This window comes from Dromiciops gliroides, chromosome 3 (genome assembly GCF_019393635.1).
Source record: "Dromiciops gliroides isolate mDroGli1 chromosome 3, mDroGli1.pri, whole genome shotgun sequence".
NCBI lineage: Eukaryota > Metazoa > Chordata > Mammalia > Microbiotheria > Microbiotheriidae > Dromiciops > Dromiciops gliroides.
The window spans coordinates 528,150,902-528,174,269 of record NC_057863.1 but is presented as its reverse complement, the minus strand read 5'-3'; the positions used below and the strand labels follow the sequence as shown (position 1 = coordinate 528,174,269).

The 23,368-nt window shown below is 38.6% G+C and overlaps 1 pseudogene; it reads left to right on the top strand.

Annotated features, from left to right (window-relative positions):
* The first annotated feature begins 4,018 nt into the window (after positions 1 to 4,018).
* LOC122747889 overlaps positions 4,019 to 23,368 on the top strand; it is a 96,902-nt pseudogene continuing 77,552 nt past the window's right edge.

Below are 23,368 nucleotides of genomic sequence, written 5' to 3'. Positions count from 1 at the left end.
ATATATTATGGTATTATGAATGTCTTGTTAACTTCGGTCATCAGTTGCTTGAAATAATCAAAATTCTGAATTAAAGCAATAGTAACTCATAATCTTTATAGCATGAATGCATTCTTCCTCTCTTCCTCCTCTCCCTCCACACTAAATATGAAGCTGGCATCTTTTAAAAGGTAAAAGCAGCTCAGATTGTATATTAATATCTCCTTTCCATCAACCTGGTGAAATGAAGGCTTTCAGGAAAGAGGTACTACTTAGTAATTACAGTTATATTGGCTTAATTTTTCAAACACCCCAGAAATCTGTTGATGCTTGGCAATAGTGACACTTCGGCAAGCAGCTGATTTTAGATTTCTTTGCTATATCAGTTCATCTGAGGCTTTTCATTGCTAATTGCAGTCTAAATTCCTCACTTTTGCAAAGAAATCCTGTGAAACTAATCTATCTTGCAACAACTCTCTGAAACTGCAGCTAAATATGGAAAGTGGTCTCATTGTCAGGGTCTTATGTACCATGAGACTCTGATTTTTAATATGTGCAATCCTACTGTGACATGAAGGACATGGATTTATGTATGCCAAAGGTCAATTCATGTTCATTCTCCAAACATACCAATTGCAAGCTGTAAAAGTGTACTGTGACTCGGCTATTCTTTGAGACAATTGTTGGTTATGGCAATCTCTGTGAATGTTATTAAGTGATACACTGAGATATTTTAGGTTTAAAAATCCTTTACACAAAAGCTTTCCAGATAATGATCTTGATTTCTTAATAGGTCTGGAAATTGAGAGTGATGTTCTCTTTGGATGTCCCCCCCAAAATAAATCATAAAACAGTAGCAACCAGGAATAAAAATATCAATCTTCATATGTATAAGACATGGTTAGTGGGCCAAATTTTAAACTTAAACTTAATTTAAAGCACCACCTTTGTGCAGTGGACTATGTGCTGGGGGAGAAACAAAGATTAAATATTAATAACAACTGACATTTACATAGCATTTTAATGTTCTCAAATTGCTTTACATATAGGACCTCCTTGGAGCCTGTCAACAATTCCATGAAGAACAACAGTTTTTTACTGTCCACATTCTATAGATGGGAAACTGAAGTTCATCAACATTAACTGACTTGCCTATGGTTGAGCAGCTAGTATGCATCATAGGATGAATTTGAATCCAGGTCTTCCTGGCTCCATATTCAGCAATATATCCATTGTATTATACTATCACCTCCTCAGATATGTTCCCTTCCCTTTGGGAATTCGCAATCTAGTAGGGGACTGGGATTTACATAAGTAACTGGAAAAAACATAATAATAGCACTTAGTAAGCACTTAATACCTTTTTTTGAGTTAAATAAGAAATCCAACATTATAATGTGATAAAATAATGGGATTTGGCAGATGCTCAGGGGCCCCCACCTGAAGATTGATTTGGAATTGATTGAATTGGGTGAGACTGAGAAACTGACTGAGAACCTACTTAAAGTTGATAAAATCGAGACCATGCCTGGCCGGCCCTGAGTGGGGTGTTGTTCTCAGAGGCTGTGGACTACAACATCAAGAGGAGACCACCCTCAACCAATCAGATTGAAGGACCTCCCCTTTTGGGGAGGAAGACAGGAAGTAGGAAGGTGAGGGTGGCTCCCTGGATCACTCTCTTTTCATCCAGGACTTTGGAGAGGTGGTAGAACTTCACGTGGACTGCTAGGAAAAGGCAAGGTTTTCTCTTGGGCTATACTGAATAGATCTAAGCTAGGGTTTTCCATTCTATAAGAGATCTGTTCTCATCCTCTCTCTCTTCACTAACTTCTAATATACTTTAATAAATACTTAAAAGCCTCAACTCTTGCTGGATTTATCAGTAAATCTTAGCTAGTTTCCCCACCAAAACTGGGGGGGGGGGAGGATAAAATGAGGTAATATTCATAAAATATTTTGCAAACCTGAAAATACTAATTATAATTATTAACTCTCAGTTTTAAGTCCTATAACTCACTTAGAATTAGAAAATTCCTTTTAACTCCTGTTGAATCTTGAATTTGTGTCCTCAAAATCCATTTTACCCAAAACAACCTTATAGGAGCTATGTTGGGTGAAGAAGTTCCCCTCAATTTCTAGATCCCCTTTAATTGACATGCAAATGAAGTTAGGAGCAAAATCAAAAGATCAGGTCATTATCCTATAGCCCTTTCGCATCTCTGCCTTGATTATTTATATCTGCCAGCAACAGAAGCACTGGTACCTTAGTTTTGTATTTTTCCCAGCATAAAAAGTACCATCCTTCCACTTAATAAGCTGTTGTAATTTTGTTATTTCACCATAATCATCATCATTACTATTATCCACCCCAAATGAGTGACTAGAACTGTTAGGTTTCCTTCTCTTGAATGTATCTTGAAATCTGAAGCTAATGTCCTCTCATGCTTCAATAACCTGTGATTTTGTTGTTGGCACCATCCCCTCTGCTGGGATCTATCACAACCCTTCTATGACATCATAGTCTTTGACCATTGCAGAATTCATCACGTTGTGTCCAAACTGCTCCTGATAGTTTCTAAACTTAGCTAGGCTGTTTCTCTGATGACGGGCACACTGAGCCTTTATTAGGAACCTTTCAGCTTGATTGGACCTGACAAGACTTTGTGATTTTCTGTCATAGTCTACCTAGTAAGGTATCAGAACAGGATTTTGGTGGTTGTACCTTTTATGATATTTGATGGAATGGGAGTCTTTCCTAATTCTATAAAGCTAGAAATCAAATCTCTTTGTACAATAGTTAGCCCTTTTTTATTCGAGGGGAAGTGTGGGTAAGACCTCTTTGGGCTGCCAAGATTTGGGCCATTTCATCAAATCAGCATTTCTTTATCAAGGAAAGAGAGAGAAAAAAGGGTGGGAGGTTCTAATCACAGACAGCAGTCCTGAACACTACTGAAGGAGAAGATAAAGGAGATGATGAATGACTTAAACAAGGCTTTTGTGAGTTTCCCTATGACACTTTCAGAGCAGGCCATATGTCATATATGGTCTCCTTTTAATACTCACCTTCAATTACTTTTATCAGTCTCCTTGTACCAGAGACATCTCTTGCTCTGAGTAGCACTAACCTTTTCCCTTTAGTTTTAAAACATGGAATGGATTCTGTGTGTGTGTGTGTGTGTGTGTGTGCGTATGTGTGTATATGCATGTGTGTGTAGCATGTCTAAACATTCTTAGGTTTAATACCTCCTTTTCTGACACAGGGAAACAATTCCACTTGTGAGCACTTTTCACAGAAAAGGAAGAAAAAAAATCCAGAAGTGTATTTTACCCCTGCTTGTGTAGCCAGAAACAGACATTGGATTGTGTCCCCAGCTCCCTGCTTACCTCACTGCTGGACCTACTTCGTCAGCACCAAGGTAAACATCAGTCGTCATTCACCTTCCAGCCCGGCAAAATTTTTCCAGGATGGAGAAACTCCTTGCCTGCCAAATGGAACAGGCTAAAACTGGAAGGGAAATAAATGTTATTTTCATGCTTCTAGGAGCATATTACAAAAATAGAAGCTGAACACAAAGGGAAAAAAAAAGGGAAGAGTTCAGTTTTGCTGTCGCACACATGAATGAAGATGAAATTTCTTTAGGGGATTGTGGGTCCAGAGCATAATCATCTCCAGCATCCTGGGTACAGATCAATAAGATCTTTAACAAGTTTCATCTTTAATTCAGGATGACTGCATCAACACAGTGTAGCTGTCATTCTTTGTTCCTCTCCTTCATATCATCCTATGAGTAAATATTTCAGAAGATTACCTGGAGTCCTCCTGCTGGCCCCATTGGCTACTGGGACAGAAATAGTTTTTCAGGTTATTAAATGGTTGATGATATTTTGCCAGTGCCCCTCAAAAAAACCCCATTAAATTAAAAAGCAAACAAACCAATGCACCCCTAACCCCTGCTGTTTCTAATAAAAACATTGTCACCAGAGGAAATGTGGGTTTTCATCTTTTTCAGGTCCAGCATTTACAAAGTTCCATTAAACAATGAATTTCCATACAGGAGCGGAGAAAGAAGCAAAGGAGGCCTGGTTGCCTCAGGGCCCAGAAGTAATAGGCTGGTTGAGAAACCTGGACACGTTCACCGTGTTCACTGTACCAGGGGACAGCCAGGGGCTGGAGTTAATGCACATCAGATGAGATGTCACACTTTCAGGAGTAGAAAAGCAGTTAATACAGGCCAGATTCTCTGCTCTTTGCATTCTCTGTTTCAGTCAGTAGGGACCAAACTTTTAAAACATCACAGCCAGGCTGACTGGCTTACAGAGAGCAGGTAGCAGAAAGAGAAAGAAGGATAGATTACTGGTAAAATTGGGACCTGGGGGATAGTGTTTTAGCCCTGTTCATCTATGAAATTAAGTCAATGTGTCTGGATCTTGAGGTAAGTCAGAGTTATATTTTGTTAAATTGCAAGCATTGAAAGGATTCACCTTTTTTTTTTTCCTTTGATAGTATTTTTTTTCCAATTACATAGAAAGATAGTCTTCAACATTCATTTTTGTAAGATTTTTGAGTTAAAAACTTTTCTCCCTCCCTTCCTCCCCCATTCCCCTAGACAGTAAGAAATCTGAAATAGGCTATATATGTATGATCATGTTAAACATATTTCTGTAAGGATTCACCTTATTGAGTTGGTAACAGAATAGAGAAGGAGCAGCAGATAAAGCCTAGAGTCAGGAAGATCTGAGTTCAAATCCAGCCTCAGACACTAACTAGCTCTGTAACCTTTGTTTGCCTCAGTCTTTTCTTCTGTAAAATGGGGCTAATAATAGTACCTACCTCCCAGAGCTGTTGTGAGGATCAGATGAGATAATATTTATAGAGCATATAGCATAGTGCCTGTCACATAGTGCTATATACATATTATTATTATTATTGGTATTGTTGATAAATAATAGAACAGCAGTGTGATCTGAGCAGTGTTTGTGTACTCATGCATGAATGCGTGTGTGTGTGTGTGTGTGTGTGTGTGTGTGTGTATGTATGGGCAGTTGTGTGGGTAAATGAGAGTGAAGGTGAAACTCCCAGAGAGAGAGAGATGGAATGCATGTAAGTAAAGAGGGTTAAAATTGTGAAATATTTGAAATATAACTTTGGTGCTATCTTTTTTTCAGGGCTCTCTCTCCCATCATGGGAGCCATGGCCTCTTTCCAGCTTACTGATGCCCCATAGAACCATTGCCCATAGCTTGTTTTCCCAGCTGGGCTGAGCATTATCAATGACTTTTAAGGTGCTCTCTTGAAGCTGAACACCTAAAAGTTAGTCTCTACTAAGATTCTCACATGAGCCTTCCTTCTATTAGCGCACTATTCTGCTCTCCTCCCTGCCTACCTTCCTCTTCCCTTCTAATCTCTTTTTGTTGTTGTTGTTGTTTTGTGGGGCAATAAGGGTTAAGTGACTTGCCTGAGGTCACACAGCTAGTAAGTGTCAAGTGTCTGAGGCCGAATTTGAACTCAGGTCCTCTTGAATCCAGGGCCAGTACTTTATCCCCTTTGCAACCTAGCTGCGCCCCCCTTTTCATCTCTTAAGCTCTCCTTTCCCTCCATAGAAATGTACTTGTATCTTATCCCTCCCATATAAGGCAAGTGGTTTAATTCCTAAGATCCTTACTTTAGTAACCTGAGGATCTGTAATTTTGTTGGTGTGGGTAATCCCTCTACCAGTGCTAGTTTCTATAATTCTATAATTCAGTATATGGCTATGAAAAACTTCTATGGTCAAAATATTTACCTGATGCTGTAGACAAGTTGGTGATGAGCACATTCAAATTTTGCAAGGCCAGGGACAGCTAGGTGGCACAGTGGATAAAGTACTGGCCCTGGATTCAGGAGGACCTGAGTTCAAATTTGGCCTCAGACACTTGACACTTACTAGTTGTGTGACCCTGGGCAAGTCACTTAACTTTCATTGCCCTGCAAAAAACCAACCCCCCCCAAAAAAAAAACCCCAACCAAACAAAAGCCCACAAAACTTTGCAAGATCGACCTGATTTACACACCTTTGCAGCCTGATGGTATCTGCCGCATCTTGTTCTATACTGGTATAATCTTTGAGAGTCTGAAGTTATCTCTCCCTCATAGTGAAGTATAACAATTGGACTTTGTTCTCAATCTTCTGGAGCTATCTACTAACATATTTGCAAACTCATTGGCTTTAATATGCGAACAGGAAGCTGGGTGGCACACTGGGTAAGAGAATTTGACTTGGGAGTCTGGAAAATCCTGGCTCAGACTCTTGCTAGGGCTGTGTGACCACGGGCAAGTCATTTAACCTCTGTTGCCTCACTTTCCTCATAGAACCCACTTTCCAGGGTTGTTGTGAAGATCAAATGAGATATTTGTAAAGTACACAGCACAGTACCTGGCACATAAGTTCAATGTAAATGCTATATTAATAATAATAATATCATTTAGGCAACTTAAAGGTTAGGCCTTTTAGGTCATATTGTGAAAGAAAACACAGACCAACCCTCCTCCCCTCAAGAAAAATAAAGTTAAAAAAAAGTAGGCTTTGATCTGTATTCAGACTCCATCAGTTCTTTCTCTGGAGATGGAAACTATTTTTCATCATATACCCACAACTTTATTGACAATTTTTCTCAATTTTCCCACATCCCCTTCAACATTTGTAACTTTCATTTTCTATCATATTAGCCAATCTGATAGGTGTGGGGTTATGCATCAGGGTTATTTTAATTTGCATTTCTATAATTAATCATGATTTAGAGCATTTTATTCATATGACTATAGATATGATTACTTTGTCTGAAAACTGCCTGTTCATAGTCTTTGACCATTTATCAAATGGGGAATGGCTCTTATTTTTACAAATTTCACTCAATTCTCTATATATTTGAGAAATAAGGTCTTTATCAGAGAAACTTGGTACAATTTTTTTTCCACAGGTATGATTCCAATGTATTTTCCTTCATCCTATCCCCTGCCCTCATGTATCCTACTCTTTCTCTCCTTTCACTCTGTTCATCTTCAAAAATGTTTTGCTTCTGACTACTACCTCCCCTAATCTACCCTCCTTTTAATCAACACCACCTCCCTTCTTTTATTCCCTTCCCCATCTCCTTTCCCACAGGGCAATATCGATTTCCATGCTCAACTGGGTTCTGATGAGAGTAAGGCTCAAGTGTTCCCCTTGCTTCTCCCATGTTTCCCTCCAATATAAAAGTTTTTTTAAACATCTTTTATGTGGGGCAATTTACCCCATTCTACATCTCCCTTCCCCTTTCTCCCAATGCATTCTTCTTTCTCAGCCCTTAATTTTAGTATTTTTAGATATCATTCTATCATATTCAACTCATACCCATGTACTCTGTCCACATATACTCTTTCTAATTGTCCTAACAATGAGAAAGTTCTTAGGAGTTACAAATATAATCCTCCCATGTAGGGATGTAGAAAGTTTAACCTTATTGAATCCCTTATGATTTCTCTTTCTTGTCTCAGGTCTAGGACCCAAAGACCCTGAGTCTCTGGATCCATGGACATTTATACACAATGACTCCTCCCACTATTTAATATAATCCAAGGGGTACAAATACAATAAGTATAGAATAGGAAAAAAACCTATCAGTCAGATACTAGCACGGTCATTTGTCATCCTATATATCCTACTTAAAATAGCCCTATTAATTTTTTTTTTTTTTAGTGAGGCAATTGGGGTTAAGTGACTTGCCCAGGGTCACACAGCTAGTAAGTGTTAAGTGTCTGAGGCCGGATTTGAACTCAGGTACTCCTGACTCCAGGGCCGGTGCTCTATCCACTACGCCATCTAGCTGCCCTAAAATAGCCCTATTACTAAGTAACAGGCTCATAACATAATAAGCCATCTACTGGATTTCATCTTTGCTATCACGTACATAGCCTCTTTGGTCTATCTTTCTCTGAGTTGTTTCTCAGCTATCAAGACTTTCCACCATATCGGTTAAGCTTGGCTTTCCAACTTCTCCCTGCTCTGATTGGTCCCTTAAAACTCAGAAGTTACTATTTTAGGTATCTGAACTTTAAGCTGATTGGTGGCTATACCTAACCACAATTGGAAGTCAAATAGTTGAATCTTTGCTTAAGCTTGTGTTGTTTAAAAATCTAAATGTAGGTTCTAATCTGTCCCCCGCAGGTTTTTTTGGGAAACCAGCTAAAATCGCTGCTAAATTCACCAAGAGTTTAGGGTTTATTAAAAGATATAAGATAGTAAAGAGAGAGAAAGTTTGAGAACAGATTTCTTATAGCATGGAAATCCTAGCCTTCCTAACCTCCCATGTGAAGTCCTGCCACCAAGCCAATGTCTCAAACCCAAAGAGGAAGAACCCCTCCACCAGTGTCTGCTTCCTACTTTGTGTTCTCCTCCAAGAAATGGGAGGGTCCTCGAGTTGATTGGCTGGTAGCTTTGATAGACAGTACCCATGAGCAAATGTCACTTTCTGATGCCAAGGAACTGATCATATGGCTTGCCCTCAGATGCCTTCTCCTCATGGCGGAGCTTTTCTACAGTAACTCTCCAGCAGGTGGCATCACTCTAATCACTACATTGTGGAGTAGACAAGTTACCATTTGCCTTAGCTCCTTTCAATATCTATCTTACTCTTAAGCTACTAAAAAAATCAAAATGTTTTAACTCTTAATTTATAGTCTATAAACTGATTAGTACTATAGTTAAATCACTTGTATCTGAGAAGTGGGGAAAATCTCACTCACTGGTGTCCTAGTGCTCCTTCTCACCCTGGGACTGCAACCCAGGATTATGATCTGGATCTACATATGGTCAGTGAAACAGAATCCTAAATCCAGTGCCAGCAAAGGGACCCTTGTAATCTTCTCACCAATTGTCTGACCCCCTTGCCATCCATAGGAGCTCCAGAAGCCATTGCTTCCACAGCTGATTCAGTCACTCTCAAGGCCTACTGCTGGTTTGCTGGGTTGTTACCTTCAATGGTGCAGTCTGAACTGTAGTATATTCCATTCTTACCCTGCTGTGACAGATGTTTATTGCCAACTTTCTATAACCTTCTATCTTGGGCTGGAAAAAAATTTTCCCCCTGTCCTTTTATGGGTTTTGCCACTCCAGAATTCATTTTGAGGTGTTATTTAAAGTTAGTTGGAGGGAGATTTGGGAGAGCTCAGATGAGTCCCTGTCTTTTCTCTGCCATATTGGCTCTACCCCCAAGTGTTGTCTTTTGAGAGACAGAGCCAGTTTAGCTGAATTGCACAGTGCATGAAGGGAAGTAAACACCAGTAAGGCTGGAAAGATAGGCCAGGGTCAGATTATGTAGGGCTCTAAAGGCTAAACAGAGGCACCAAGAAGCCACTGGAATTGATTGGGGAGTCACATGGTCACCTCTGTGCTTAAAGAAAGTGACTGTCATAGCAGGGTGTATGAGGGATGAGAATGGTAAAAGACTTGAGGCACTGAGAAGGCTGTTGCATTAATCTTTTTTTTTTTTTTAAGTGAGGCAATGGGGGTTAAGTGACTTGCCCAGGGTCACACAGCTAGTAAGTATTAAGTGTCTGAGGCTGGATTTGAACTCAGGTCCTCCTGAATCCAGGGCCAGTGCTTTATCCACTGTGCTACCTAGCTGCCCCTGCATTAATCTTGGTAACAGGTGATGGCCTGAACTAAGTTGGTAGCTATGTGAGTAGAGGGAATGGGTTGGATGGGAGAGATTCCTTTTCAAATATCACTGTTTTTATAGGGAAAGAAGTCAAACAAGAGTTGAGCTGTAGAAACCTCTCTATCACTGCTTATTTTCAGCCCATAGAGATCATTTGGATTAACTCATCAAAGGCATATTTAGCATGCAAATGTTATCCGGGAACAGCCGCATTCACCACAGCCTTTCTCTGTTGCTTTGTTGTGTTGTAGAGGTAATCCTGGAGGCACAAAGTTTAGGCTGGTTGAGCACAAATTTCTCAGGTCCTAGCAAACTGGGACAGCTTCAGAAGGAATTGTGGTAAGGGACTGTGTGTCTGCGATCAAAAATCCACCTAGTTAACTTCAGAGAGGTTCATCACATGACAGTTGCCCCAAAGCAATGTGTACTTTAATCGCAGCAGTTCATGAACATCGTCTTTTTAGGTCTACATGGTTCACAATATTGGATTTTTATATTTGTATCCCTAGATCTTAGTGTAGCATCTGGAACATAGTAATCACTTAATAAATGCTTTTTCTTTCATTTATTCACTGAATGGAGTATCCATAAAATGAAATTATATATTCTTGAAGTATAGAAGTTGCTGGGAAAGGTAGGAAATCAAGGAATTACCAGATATTTACATTTTAGTTTGAATTAGCTAGCCAGTCTACTAAGGGTTCCTCCAAACTCCTGATACTGACACATAATAAGGGAATGAATGGTTCAGATGGCACTATGAACACTTCAGTCTTTTCTAAGCATATGATATAGCCTCACCTTTATGGGTCATTTTGATGTTTTCTGTGCTCAGGATTTTGGACAGCTTAGCATCATGGCCCAATGCACAAACCTATGTGACCTTCTCTCCTGCTCTCCCAACACAGACACAGACACAGACACAGACACACACACACACACACACACACACACAAACACACGATTGTGCATAGTATAGGAGAAATGTATACATAAATCAAGAGGGGAAAATCCCCAAGGACAATCAATTCTTATAGTCACACTACTACCCTGTGACAAGATTCCACATATTTTCTTTAAGTAACACATGTTCTTCATAGGAAATATGAATCATGGATCCAAGAGATGGATGTTAGAGGTCATCTAGTCCAACCTATTCATTTTAAATCTTAAGTAACTGAGATGAGTGAAGGGACTTGCCCTACATATATAGAATTTGTGAGAGGTATGCTTTGAACTCAGGTTTTATGACACTAGACCCATTGTTCTTTCTTTTCTCTGTACCCTACTATCTGGTTGATTAGGGCTGACTTCCAGACAGAATCAGGGAATGCTTGATTCTCCTATTTACATGTCTTGGCTTTAGGGAGCCGAAGCGTGGAACAAAGGTTGGTATACTTCTCAGATCTAGAGACTATGGCTGCTACTTTTCTGCCCCCATAGCTCAGATGCATGACCTTCTATGCTCTGTTACTTTAATGAGAGGGAAATAAGGTCATTTCTTCATGTCTCATTTTTTTTTGTCATCTGCAAACTCAGAAGTTTTGACCAGATGTCATCCAAATCTCTTTCAACTTCAACATTATCTGACTCACCTGATTCCAGAGAAGGCAGATCAGAAAAAACATGGGTTCATTTGTGAGGGAGAATAGGCTCTGATGGGGGTACCATAGTGGAGGGCCTTAGGAGATTGTGTTGAAATTGTATCTTTTCTGGTCCTCCTGACCACCCTTCACCTTCTAGTCAGTATAGCAAGTTTAGAAGTAGGCACTATAAAGTTACACTAGGAGGAAGTAAGATTACCAAGGTGAACCTAGAAGTCACTTAACAGACTGTCTCATAGGTCCAAGGAGCATAACAGTTACCTGCCAGACTGCATAGTAACTAAAAATCACATTCTGAAACTGTGTGCTACATCAGGGGATGCCAGGTAGGCCTTTCTGTTAAGGACTTTTGGTCCTATGATCTCTATGCCCGCAGTAAGACCAACAGGACACCAAATATTGTTGATAACCTTGAGGGGATGTAGATAGGATAATGAACTAACCCCAAGGTGGCATGAATAGGAATTAGTCTGTCCCCCACCAAACTGAGACGTCATATTCCTTCTTCCAGCACTCCTCCATCTCCATCTGACTTGATTCTACTGAGTTCTCCCAACTCCTACCTCATTACATGAGTGACTCCCCATTTTCTTCCCTGCACTGCCTGCCTTACTGCGCCACCCCATCTTCATCCCCATATTGTCTGCCTTTGAACTCTTCTTGCCCTTGGCCTCTGTACTTACCATGCCTCTTCACCCCTATACCTGCTGTGCTTTATTAAAGTGTGATTGCAGCCTTACTTCCTGCTTCTGCCATGTCTTTCCTGGATAATACCCAAAGAACCAGGTGTGCCTGTCCCCATTTAATAGCTCCATAATTTAAGTAGCAATCCAGAAGTCATGGAACATGAAGTCATTGGCAGGCGCGTTAAACACAGGGGAAGGGGAGACATTGGGCAGAGCACTGAATTTGGAATTATCTGAGAACTGGGTTCAAGTCCCAGCTATTACCTTTATACTTACTAGTCATGTGACTCTGGGCAAGTCAATGAATCTCTCTGAGCCTCAGTTTCAGGATCTTAAAGTAGGAGTGATAGTTGTGCACTGTTGAACATACATTTTGCCACAGAAATTGCTTGGTGAATTATACATTTTTGATGCTGAATTTAAAAATGCAAACACAATTTCCCACCCACCATTGTTGAATGATATGCATTTTGCTATAAATTATGCTATATGATAAAGTAATAAAATATGGTTTGTTTAATAGGGATATGTGTGAGGAGGTGGGTGTAGTTTAATGAGAAGTCACTAAATAGTTTGTTCTCATATGCTTAGTAAATGCACATCTGATTTGCTAGTTGGCTAGGAAGGTTCAGAATTTTTTAGGCCTGCCGGCTCTCCTAATTGGTGAGTTCCCAGTCCAGTTGTCATTTTTGGAGAGAGATCAGCCATACTTACTTCACTCCTCACTCAACTAACCCTCCAGGCTATTCCACCTCCTTAGCAGCAAGTCTCCTTAATGTTTTGTCTTCCTGTATTAGAATGTAGATTCCTTAAAAGTAAGGTGGATAGGGACAGCTAGGTGGTGCAGTGGATAGAGCACCAGCCTTGGAGTCAGGAGGACTTGAGTTCAAATCTGGCCTCAGACATTTGACACTTACTAGTTGTGTGACCATGGGCAAGTAACTTAACCCTCAATGCCCCACAAAAAAAAAAAAAAGATAAAAGGTGGTGGTGGTGATTGTTGTTGTTCCGTCATTTTGTAGTCCTGTTCAACTCTTTGTGGTTCCATTTTGGGGTTTTCCTGGCAAAGATACTGCACTGATTTTCCATTTCCTTCCCCAGCTCATTTTACAGATGAGGAACTGAGGCAAACAGGGTTAAGTGACTTGCCCCGTCACATAGCTACTAACTCTCTGAGCCCAGATTTGAACTCATGAAGATTAGTTTTCTTCATTCCAGGCCCAGCACACTATCCACTGTGTCACCTAGCTGCCCTGAAAGTAAGGACCATCTTGTCTTATTGTATTTGTGTCACTAGCACTTACCACAGTGCCTGGTACTTAGTAAGCATTTAATAAATGATCTATCATCTCTATCTATCTATCTATCTATCTATCTATCTATCTATCTATCTATCTATCTATCTATCTATCTATCTACCATCCATCCATCCATCCATCCATCCATCCATCCATCCATCCATCCATCCATCCATCCATCATCATCATCTATCCTCACATGTGTTGAGTCATGCAGTAATACTCCCAATATGTAGCAGACTATTCTGTCAGTTGTATTCCAGACGTCATCTGGTAAACATCATTACTGTTTCTATTCTTGATTTTTCAAATATTTTGTATTCCGTAGCTGTTGGTGTGCATTGCTCAAATTCTCAGTGTGCCTCATAAGGATGTCAATCATTTGAATAGTTTTTGTTATTCATGTGATAAGCTTTTAAATCTTAGAGACAAAACTTTACTTCTATAGTTAAGAAAGCATATGAGTCCTGTTTTACTTGTAAAATAGGAGAAGATAAATTTTGGGCATATTTTTTTCATGCTGCATCTCTTATGTTACACTATTAACTGCTAGGATACATGGCCCTTGTCATATACCCTTGGTGTTTCCTAGGATTTGTTAAGAACAAAAAACCCATTCAATTGATTTCTCTTTTTGCTAAACATACTTATCAGGGATTACTTCCAAGTTTAAACATACTCTATAATATCCAAATTCACCATATCTAAAAGGCCCATTTTGCACAGATAAAGAAAGTGATTCAGATTGTCATAATGAGGCTTAGCATGACAAAGTATGAGGCCAGAAAGGTGGTGATTCACCTTTGAAGTAGCCTTTCTGTTCTCAGATCTTAATTTAATAATGCAAACAGACTTAAATAACATTCTTTATGAGCTTAATAACTTATGCAAAGGACTGGCTAATCTTGACAAAAATTATATTTTTTCAATGAATAAAAACTATCTATTTCTTTTTCCCTTACCTCTGTAAAGAATTAATTGTTATTTGAGGTTTTTATGACCCCATCTTTTGGCTAGATTAAAAAAAAACCCAGCGTGCGCACTGACCTGGGGCTCAGACACAGCACCTCTGCAAATGCACAGCATGGTGTTCCACCCACTGGTTGTAGCTGTCGCCATGGCGCTGACACCTCATGTCATCACCACTCGCTGCCTACATGGGGCTGGCAAAATTATAATGACTGGAATCCCAGTGAGGGCAGTCATGTGACTGTCAGAGCAGCCAGCCAATTGGCTTGGGGCTATGTTTGGTCAGCCTGGGGTCTGCTGAGAAGAAGGGAGGTTTTTTGCCATTCTAGTTTGAAGCTGGAAGGCGACAGGACGCTGCTGTATGTTCTCAGCTGATTCCTGGGCGGTGGTGTGATTCAGGTTGTATTATTTCCCTTCCCCATTTTATTTCCTTTCCCTTAATCCTACTGATCCTGTTTGTGTTTTTTAAGTTTGTTCTTGTTAAATAAATCCTGCTCTGTCTTGAGGGAGGCTGTTGGTCTCCTTGCTTGCCCCAATATTTTGGCGAGCCGCCTAGCTAACACTCCCCAATTAAAATTGGTCCCTTAACCTCACCATTGTACAAAGAAAAGAAAACCCTAAATATTTTAACAAGCAATCAAACAAACCAAATTCTTGCATTGGCCATGTCCAAAGAATATGTGTCTCAAATTTTACCACGAGGCCATTTGGGTACCATGCTTTATCATTAGCCTCTGGCATCCTTGTTGGTCATTATATTGGTCAGAGATCTCAAATTTTCCAGTTATATGTCTTTGTAATGCTGTTGTTATTATATAAATTGTTCTGCTAGTTCTACTTGCTTTACTTTAGTTGAATATTAAAATATAGTTTTTGTATCTGCCTGTCTCCTACAAACAGATTAGAGAAATAATGTTTAATCTCTCTTATAAAATTAATAAACAGATCAGAGAAATTATAATATCTTATAATACCTCCTACTAATTAGATCAGGGAACATGATATCCATACCTGTCCTCTTACGAAATAGATGAGAGACAGACAGAAAAAACATAATATCAATTTAATATTTTGTCCCAAGAAGAAAGACTTAACACATGGTGATGTGGAGACTTCCCTCCTAAGAGGTTTTTAAGAGTTTTTAAGGTTTACTGGTTACAGGGTGATGTCAGTTTTATTAGCATGATACAAATTAACCTAAAGCAAATACTATAAAAGGTAGCTTAAAGACACAGGACAAGGATGTCTAGATATTTGCTCTATTTACTCTTTGGGGGAAAAAAGATAGTGAATGGGGACTTAATAGTTGAAGTTTAGTCAAAAGGGGCATTTTGATTTGTTTACTATCTGGGATCAGCCTGAAGTTTTAGCCAAAGGGCATTTTCCAGGGTCTCATAAAATCCATTTGGATAGTAAGGAACTCCATCAAATCCAGGTGATCCATATATTCATATTAACACTTTGTATCAGTTCATCTAATTCTTCCCCGGTTTCTTTGGAACTGATCCTTTCATAATTTCTTATACTATAATTTTCTCAACTATTCCCTTATTTTCCACAAAAGAGCTTTTATCAATATCTTTGTACCTATGAGGCCTTTTTCTTTAATACCTTTTTGATATAGGTCTCCTAGTAATATTACTGCCTTGAAGGGTATTCAGAGTTTAGTGATTTGGAAGGCACAGTTCCAAATTGTTTTGAAGAAAGGCTGGTCTAGTTCAAAGCCTCACCAACTATTTATTATCTGTCTAAATTTTTTGTTTCCAGACTGAAAGGATGAATTCCCTTACAAGGGGACACTAAAATGTCTTTGAATCCTGAGACTTCCCTTGATAAACTTTAAGTATAGAAAGCATTCTGGATGGATCTGTGGGGATATAAATGATTGAGCTTTTACTAGGATTGCAATTTGAGTTTAGCAAATTCTGCAGCTTTATTTGAAAATGGGGTAGTACGGACAATAAAAATTTCCCCCAATAAACTTGAACTAAAGAAAAATTTTATCTAGTTAATGGATCAAACTAATGCTAGGCCTATAGTTAAAAAGACCTGATTTCAAATCCAACTTTAGATGCTTTCTAGCTGTGTGACTTCTCTCTGACTCACTTTTCCTATCTGTAAAATGAAAATAATAGTAGCATTTATCTCCCAGGGTCATTGTGAGGATAAAATGAGATAATATTTGTAGAGCACTTTACAAACCTTGTAGTGCTATAAACACCAATGTTATCATCAGAGAAAATTTGTTAGGATAAATGAGGCTAAAATCAAAACAAGGTCTAAATAAGAGAAATTTTGAAAAACAAATATTTTGAAGAACAGTAGAAGAAACTGGAGAAAATGAATGGAAATAATTTTTAAAAGTTACCAAAAACTTTTGGGGAAACTACAGAGCAGAAAATAACCAAGAAATTGTTCATGATCTTTTCAAAGCCTCAAAAGTTATGGGATATAACACATTACTTGAAATCCATTTCTTGGATTCATATTTGGATTTTTTCCCAGAAATCTTGGATGCTATCAGTGATGAGAACAGGGCATGTTTGCATCAAGAAATCTCTACAATGCAAAAATGATACTAGGGGGAAAATCCAAGCAAGCTGGCTGATTCTGATAGAATTCTGAGGAGGGGTGTTTTATAGGCAAAATGCAACAGTAAATCAGCAGGAGCTACATTTTAGGTGAGTTAAATGAACACAATTTTGCTTATTAAAATTATTTTAAAATAAATGTGGCATTCATGTGAAAACAGTAGGTGATCCTCAAAATCTAAAGCCATATTTGTATTCAGTACAAAAAGTTTCACCTATTTTTATGGACATGACAGAATTTTTTTTTTTGTTATTGTTGGACAGTATAATATTTCACAGAGTTACTGTGAAGAAAGCATTTTGCAAAACTGCTATATAAATGTGAGAAGTTATTATTTATTATAAAAGCATGAGTGAGAACAGAAAGGAAGACAGTGGAGCTCTGGAGAGAATTTCAACTACTTTAAAATTTTGCCTGGGGCAGCCCTGATCCTTCTGTCCATATTTTGGACATTTGGATGCTCATTAGCATCTGCCCTCAGGTTGAGCAAGACAAAGGAGAGCCAGTCTGCAAGTATTGATTAAGTGCCTTAAGTATGCTAGGTATTACTGGTGATACCAAGCAAGTAGTTGACAAAGTCTAGCCCTCACAGAGTTTGCAATCTAAATGGGGGAAATAAAACTAACACATAAGAAAGGAGTGTTAAACTGAGTGATATTAACATTGCTGTACATTTGGAAAATTCTGGTCAATCTAGAGTTCCTCATTGGTGCAAATTTAGTTCTCTGGAAAGTAAATAGAATGAATCTAATGCTGAATTTGAGGTTTGAGGGAAAGCTGTGGATTTTCATTGATTTACCCCCCTCTACCTCTCATTAACCACCCCCCCCCCCAAACCCCAGCTGGGAATAAGAATAACCCTGCTGGGAATAATAGAAGAATCTATGATTTCGTCATCATAGGGAACTTTGGAAAGGAAGCTCTTTCTTTCTGGAAAGCAGATAATACCTGTGGTTTCTTTTAGAAGTCCTAGAAAGTTGACTGAGGTTTATAGGGATTAAATGACTTGCCCAGCATCACAACTCAGTTCTTCCTGGCTCCAGGCCTAGCCCTCTATAAACAGGCCCCATGCCATGCTGCCTCTGTAATCTGACATGTGGAAGGAATATCTTGATAGCCAAATATGTCATAACTCCAGGAATTAATTTTTCCCCTTAGAAGAGACTAATATTTGAGGGATACACTTCTTATTTTTCCTATACTCTTCTCTCTACCCCTGTACTGTTACTTCCCTTACCATCCAAAGCCCCCTCTCTCTAATATTCTTGAATGAATGAGAACACATATGTTAAACACTTGCTATGTGCAAGGCACATTTGGAATACAAAAATTAAAAGAGCTAGAAAAAATAATAACAAAATTCATCTAGAAAAACAAAAGTTCGAGGATATCATGGGAATAAATAAAAAATACAGAAGAAGGTAGTCTAGCAGTACCAGATCCCAAACTGTATTATTATTATTATTATTATGGGGCAATGAGGGTTAAGTGACTTGCCCAGGGTCACACAGCTAGTAAGTGTCAAGTGTTTGAGGCTGAATTGAACGCAGGTTTTCCTGAATTTAGGGCTGGGGCTTTATCCATTGTGCCACCTGGTTGCTCCTTCAAACTGTTTTATAAAGCATTAATTATCAAAACAATCTGGTACTGGCTAAGAAATAGAAATGTAGATCAGTGGAATAGAATAGACAGAAATTACACTATAGTAAATGACTATAGTAATCTAGTATATGATAAACCCAAAGATCCAAGCTTTTGGAACAAAAACTCATTGTTTAACAAAAACTGCTGGGAAAACTGGAAAACAGTATGGCAGAAATTAGGTATAGACCAACATCTTACACCATATACTAAAATAAGGTCAAAATGGGTACATGATTTACACATAAAGGATGATACCATAAGTAAATTAAGGGAGTATGGAATTGTTTATCTTTCAGATTTATGGGCAGGGGAAGAATTCAGTAACAAAGAAGATATAGAGAATAAAATTAAATGTAAAATAGATCATTTTGATTATATAAAATTAAAAAGCTTTTGCACAAACAAAACTAATGTAACCAAGATTATAAGGGAAGTAGAAAACTGGGAAAGAATTTTTGAAAAAAATATCTCTGCTAAAGGACTCATTTCTCAAGTATATAGAGAACTGAGTCAAATTTATAAAAATACAAGTCATTCCCCAATTGATAAATAGCCAAAGGTTACGAACAGGCAGTTTTCAGACAAAGAAATCAAAGCTATCTATAATCATATGAAAAAATGCTCTAGATCATTATTGATTAGATAAATGCAAATTGAAACATCTCTGAGGTACCACCTCACACCTATCAGAGTGGCAAATATAACAAAAATGGAAAATGTTGGATGTTGGAGGGGATATGGGAAAGTTGGGAAGCTAATCCACGGTTGGTGGACTTGTGAACTGATCCAACCATTCTGGAGAGCAATTTGGAACTATGCCCAAAGGTCTATAAAACTGTGCATACCCTTTGATCCAGCAATACCATTGCTAGATTTATATCCCAAAGATATCCCCCAAAAGAGAAAAAGACCTATTTGTACAAAAATATTTATAGCAGCTCTTTCTGTGGTGGCTAAGAATTAGAAATCAAAGGAATGTTCATCAATTGGGGAATGGGTAAACAAACTGTGATATATGATTATGATGGAATAGTATTGTGCTATAAGAAATGGCAAGCAGGATGATTTTAGAAAGGCCTGGAAAGACATATATGAAATGATGTGTAGTGAAGTGAACAGAATCAAGAGAATGTTTTGCACAGAAACAGCAGTATTGTTTGATGAAGAATTGTAAATGACTTCACTATTCTCAACAATACAATGATTCAAGACAATCCCAAAGGGCTATTCATGAAACATACTATCTACCTCCAAAGAAAGAACTGACATTGATGGAACAGAATGAAGCACACTATTTTTCACTTTCTTTCATTTTTTTTCTTTTAATCACATTTTCTTAGTTTAAAAAAATTATTTTAATTTTTTTTGGCAGGGCAATGGGGGTTAAGTGACTTGCTCAGGGTCACACAGCTAGTAAGTGTCTGAGGCCATATTTGAACTCAGGTCCTACTGAATCCAGGGCCAGTGCTTTATCCACTGTGTCACCTAGCTGCCCCCAATCAAGTTTTCTTGTACAAAATGACAAATTATGGCAATGTTTTACATAATCATACATATATAACCCATATCTGATTGTTTGCCACCTCAGGGAGGAGAAAGGGGAGGGAGGGAAAGAGGGATAAAAATTGGAACCCCAAACTATAAATAAAAAGGTTTATTATTATTTTTTTAAAAAGAATGAAATGAAAATATTATTTTTTTCAGAGAGAGAGAGAGAGAGAGAGAGAGAGAGAGAGTGGAGTCTTTACCCTCAGGGAACTTACATTCTAATAGGGGGAGACAAAGCCTAAAAAGGATAGAGGTAATAAGGGAAGGTTTTTTTGTTCTGAGGAGAGGAGAGGGAGGGGAGGAGCAAAGAGCAAAAGGATACCTAGACAGGAGGATGGTGAGATGGCTTAGGAGAATAATTGAATGGGAAGACACTGAAGCATGAGCTCCTCTAATTGGTAAGATCTCCCCTAACACTTCACCATTTGCAATTTCTTCCTACAGCCATGAATCTGAGAGATAGGGGCTTTGACTGGCTGTAGAAGTGCAGGAGGAGATGGAAGAGGGAGAAGAGCTGTATTATTGGACATATGGTCATGCTTTTAATAAACAAAAGGAAATGATGTACCATGGGGCCTGAATGAGACCAGCACACTCCAATCTCAGTTTCAGCTTGTTCTCTTTTTATTCTGATAGGATTTGATGAATCCTTTAAATAAATTTTTCATTAGTCTCTCAGATAACCAGAAGACATATGGTGCTAATGTTTCCCCAGCTTTTTATGAAGAGGAGCAGCTGGTAAGCTGAAAGGAACATTTTTAAAAGGAAAAAGTGAGCCTCTGGGGAGTGAATTTATGTATTAATCTCTCCAGAATTCCCCTCTCTTGACTAGGAGAATTATACAGAGAGAGGAAGGAGTGGACATGGACTCACTGGAGCTAAGTGGCTTTAAAGGAAGTTCAGAAACTGTTGGCTGGAATAGGACTGAGGCCTGGGTTTTCTGTGGAAGGAGTTCAGTAGGCAGTCATTACACATTGTGGGTCTGTGGGCCATCAGCAGGAACGGAGCTAAGAAGAGAACCAAGCCTCATGTGCTCTGTACCTGGAGCTCCCTTCATCAATTCCACTCTGGGAGCAGGGAGAGGGTAATGAATAAGAACAGACACTTTATGAATGGCTTGGGATTTGTAATGTATTGTATTTGAGACTTCTCTAAGGTTCAAGATAAACCTCTCTCACTTGCACTAGCATCTCTCTCTAAATGTTTACAAATTGTTCCAGTGGTGACTTGAGCTGGGATCCTGCAGGATAGGATGCTCACTACTTGAGGCTAGGGATTGTTTCATTTTTGTGTTTGTATCACTAATGTCTAGAACAGCACCTGGCACATGGTAGGCTTTCAAGAAATGTTTGTCGAATTGAATTGAATCTAGCTTCAACATCCAACTAGGAAGGATTTTTAGTCTCACCGAACAGTCTTCTGGAAAACTTCTATTAGGCTAGATTCTTCCATAACATTTTCTTTATGACCAAGTTTAAAATGTATGAAATTCCTTGGGCTCTTATTTGGGAAAGGGTATGGATTTCTTTAAAATATCCTGAAATTTCTAGACAAAGATTTCTACAAGATGGATCCTCCCAAGCATTTTCAACTCATCTTCCTAATGAAGGTTCCTGAAAATCATTTGAAACTGTGGGTCTTAAAGAACAAAAGGAAGTTTGGAAGAGGACAAAGACAAGCAAATCAATGGGGAAAAACATATTAAATTTGAAATAAACCAAGAAACTTAATCATTACTAACAAAAAATCCCCCGAAATTATAAATAGTATAGATTCATAGCTTCATATGCCATCTTATGTTTCTGTTCTTTGTATAGGGGAATCTTTATGTTTGTTTGTAAGTTCATAATAATAAGTTCAAGTTCATAATAATAATAAAACAATAACAAATAAAAAATATTAAGATAAAAAGAAGAATTTTTAGAAAAGAGAGCGTGTCATCCCAGTTTTTTAGCCATGCCTATACATACAGAGAGCATAGACACTATGAGGAGAATGGCAGATTCTGTGAGGGATAATCCTACCCCACAATGGACAATGGAGCCTATGTTTTATACTTTATTTAAGATGACTCCTTATGATCCTACTCTAGCATCTTATTAGGGTTCTTAAAAGCTATTGTGTCATTTGAAATATTGGGGGGAAGCCTGTCTCTGTTCTGTTATTGGGGAACATTTCTGGGGTTTCTAATATATTGCTGTTTTTAAATTAGAGGCCACTGCTCCAGTTTTGGCATGAAGCATTTATTAATTATATTAAATGTTAGCAAAGAGAAAGCACATGGCTCCGAATTAGAGTTCAGAAGCCCTACATTGCCTAGATAGAGAGGAGAGCAAGGGTGGGGGAAATGTGGCTGCCTCCTTCAGCATCCCAGGCCAAGAGAGAAAGCAAGCTTCCTGGGGACCAGAGGAGAGGCGACCCTTAAACACTGTTCCAAGCTAATTGGCTAGCATTGTTCAAATCTATTGGTTTACTGGACCTGAGGGTGGTCCATATTAAAATGAGCAATACTTGCTGAGCTCAGGGTCTAAGCCTTTGCTCTGAGGACAAAGGCTTTCAGATATGTGTGGTTTCTATTGTTTACTAAATGAATCTGATCTCTAATTTCTACTGACTTTGGGCTGGTTCTAAGAAACCAGCCAGAGCCCCTGAGTGTGTATGGGGGGGGGGTCCCTGGGTCCCCCCCCCCCAAACTCATTATTAATAATTATTTTCTCATACTATGATGGTGGAACACAGGCTGTAGCAGGTCCTACCAGACCATAACGGCCTCATATTTTGTCCCTGTAATGTATTGTTTGTCTATTTTCCAATGACCAAAGTGGTTAGTTTTGGAGAGACATCACCAGGTTGGCCATGAGATGATGCATTTTTCAGCCACATCGACTGTCAAAAGTCATCTTCTAAGTTATAAAAGATGGGTAAATAAAGGAACTTCTCAGTATTCTGGGTGAGTAAAGAGAACTTCTCACATCAGTAAAACGATGGTCCTTGAAACTATGTAGTATTTGAGATGAGAAGGACAAAGGTAGGTTGGATCTCTCTGGTCATTTGCCCCAGTAGTTTGCCCTATTCTTTGGATATAGTTCAGTTCTAGTTCTGCAAATAAATGGATAAAGAATTTGTTTTTTTTTTAAATTACATTTTATTTTTTTCAAGTTTTATGCATTTATTTTTTCTCTTGCTACCTTTAGGAAAAAAGGAAAGAAAAACACGACTAACCCTGCTAACAAATAAGTATAGTCAAACAAAGTAAATTCCATATTGGTCATGTCCAAAAATGTTGTGTTTTATCCTGTACAATATTTGTAAGGTATATTTTGCCAAAGTTGGGAGACATAAGTGTTCTGGCAAACATTTTTCTCCAAAGCTAC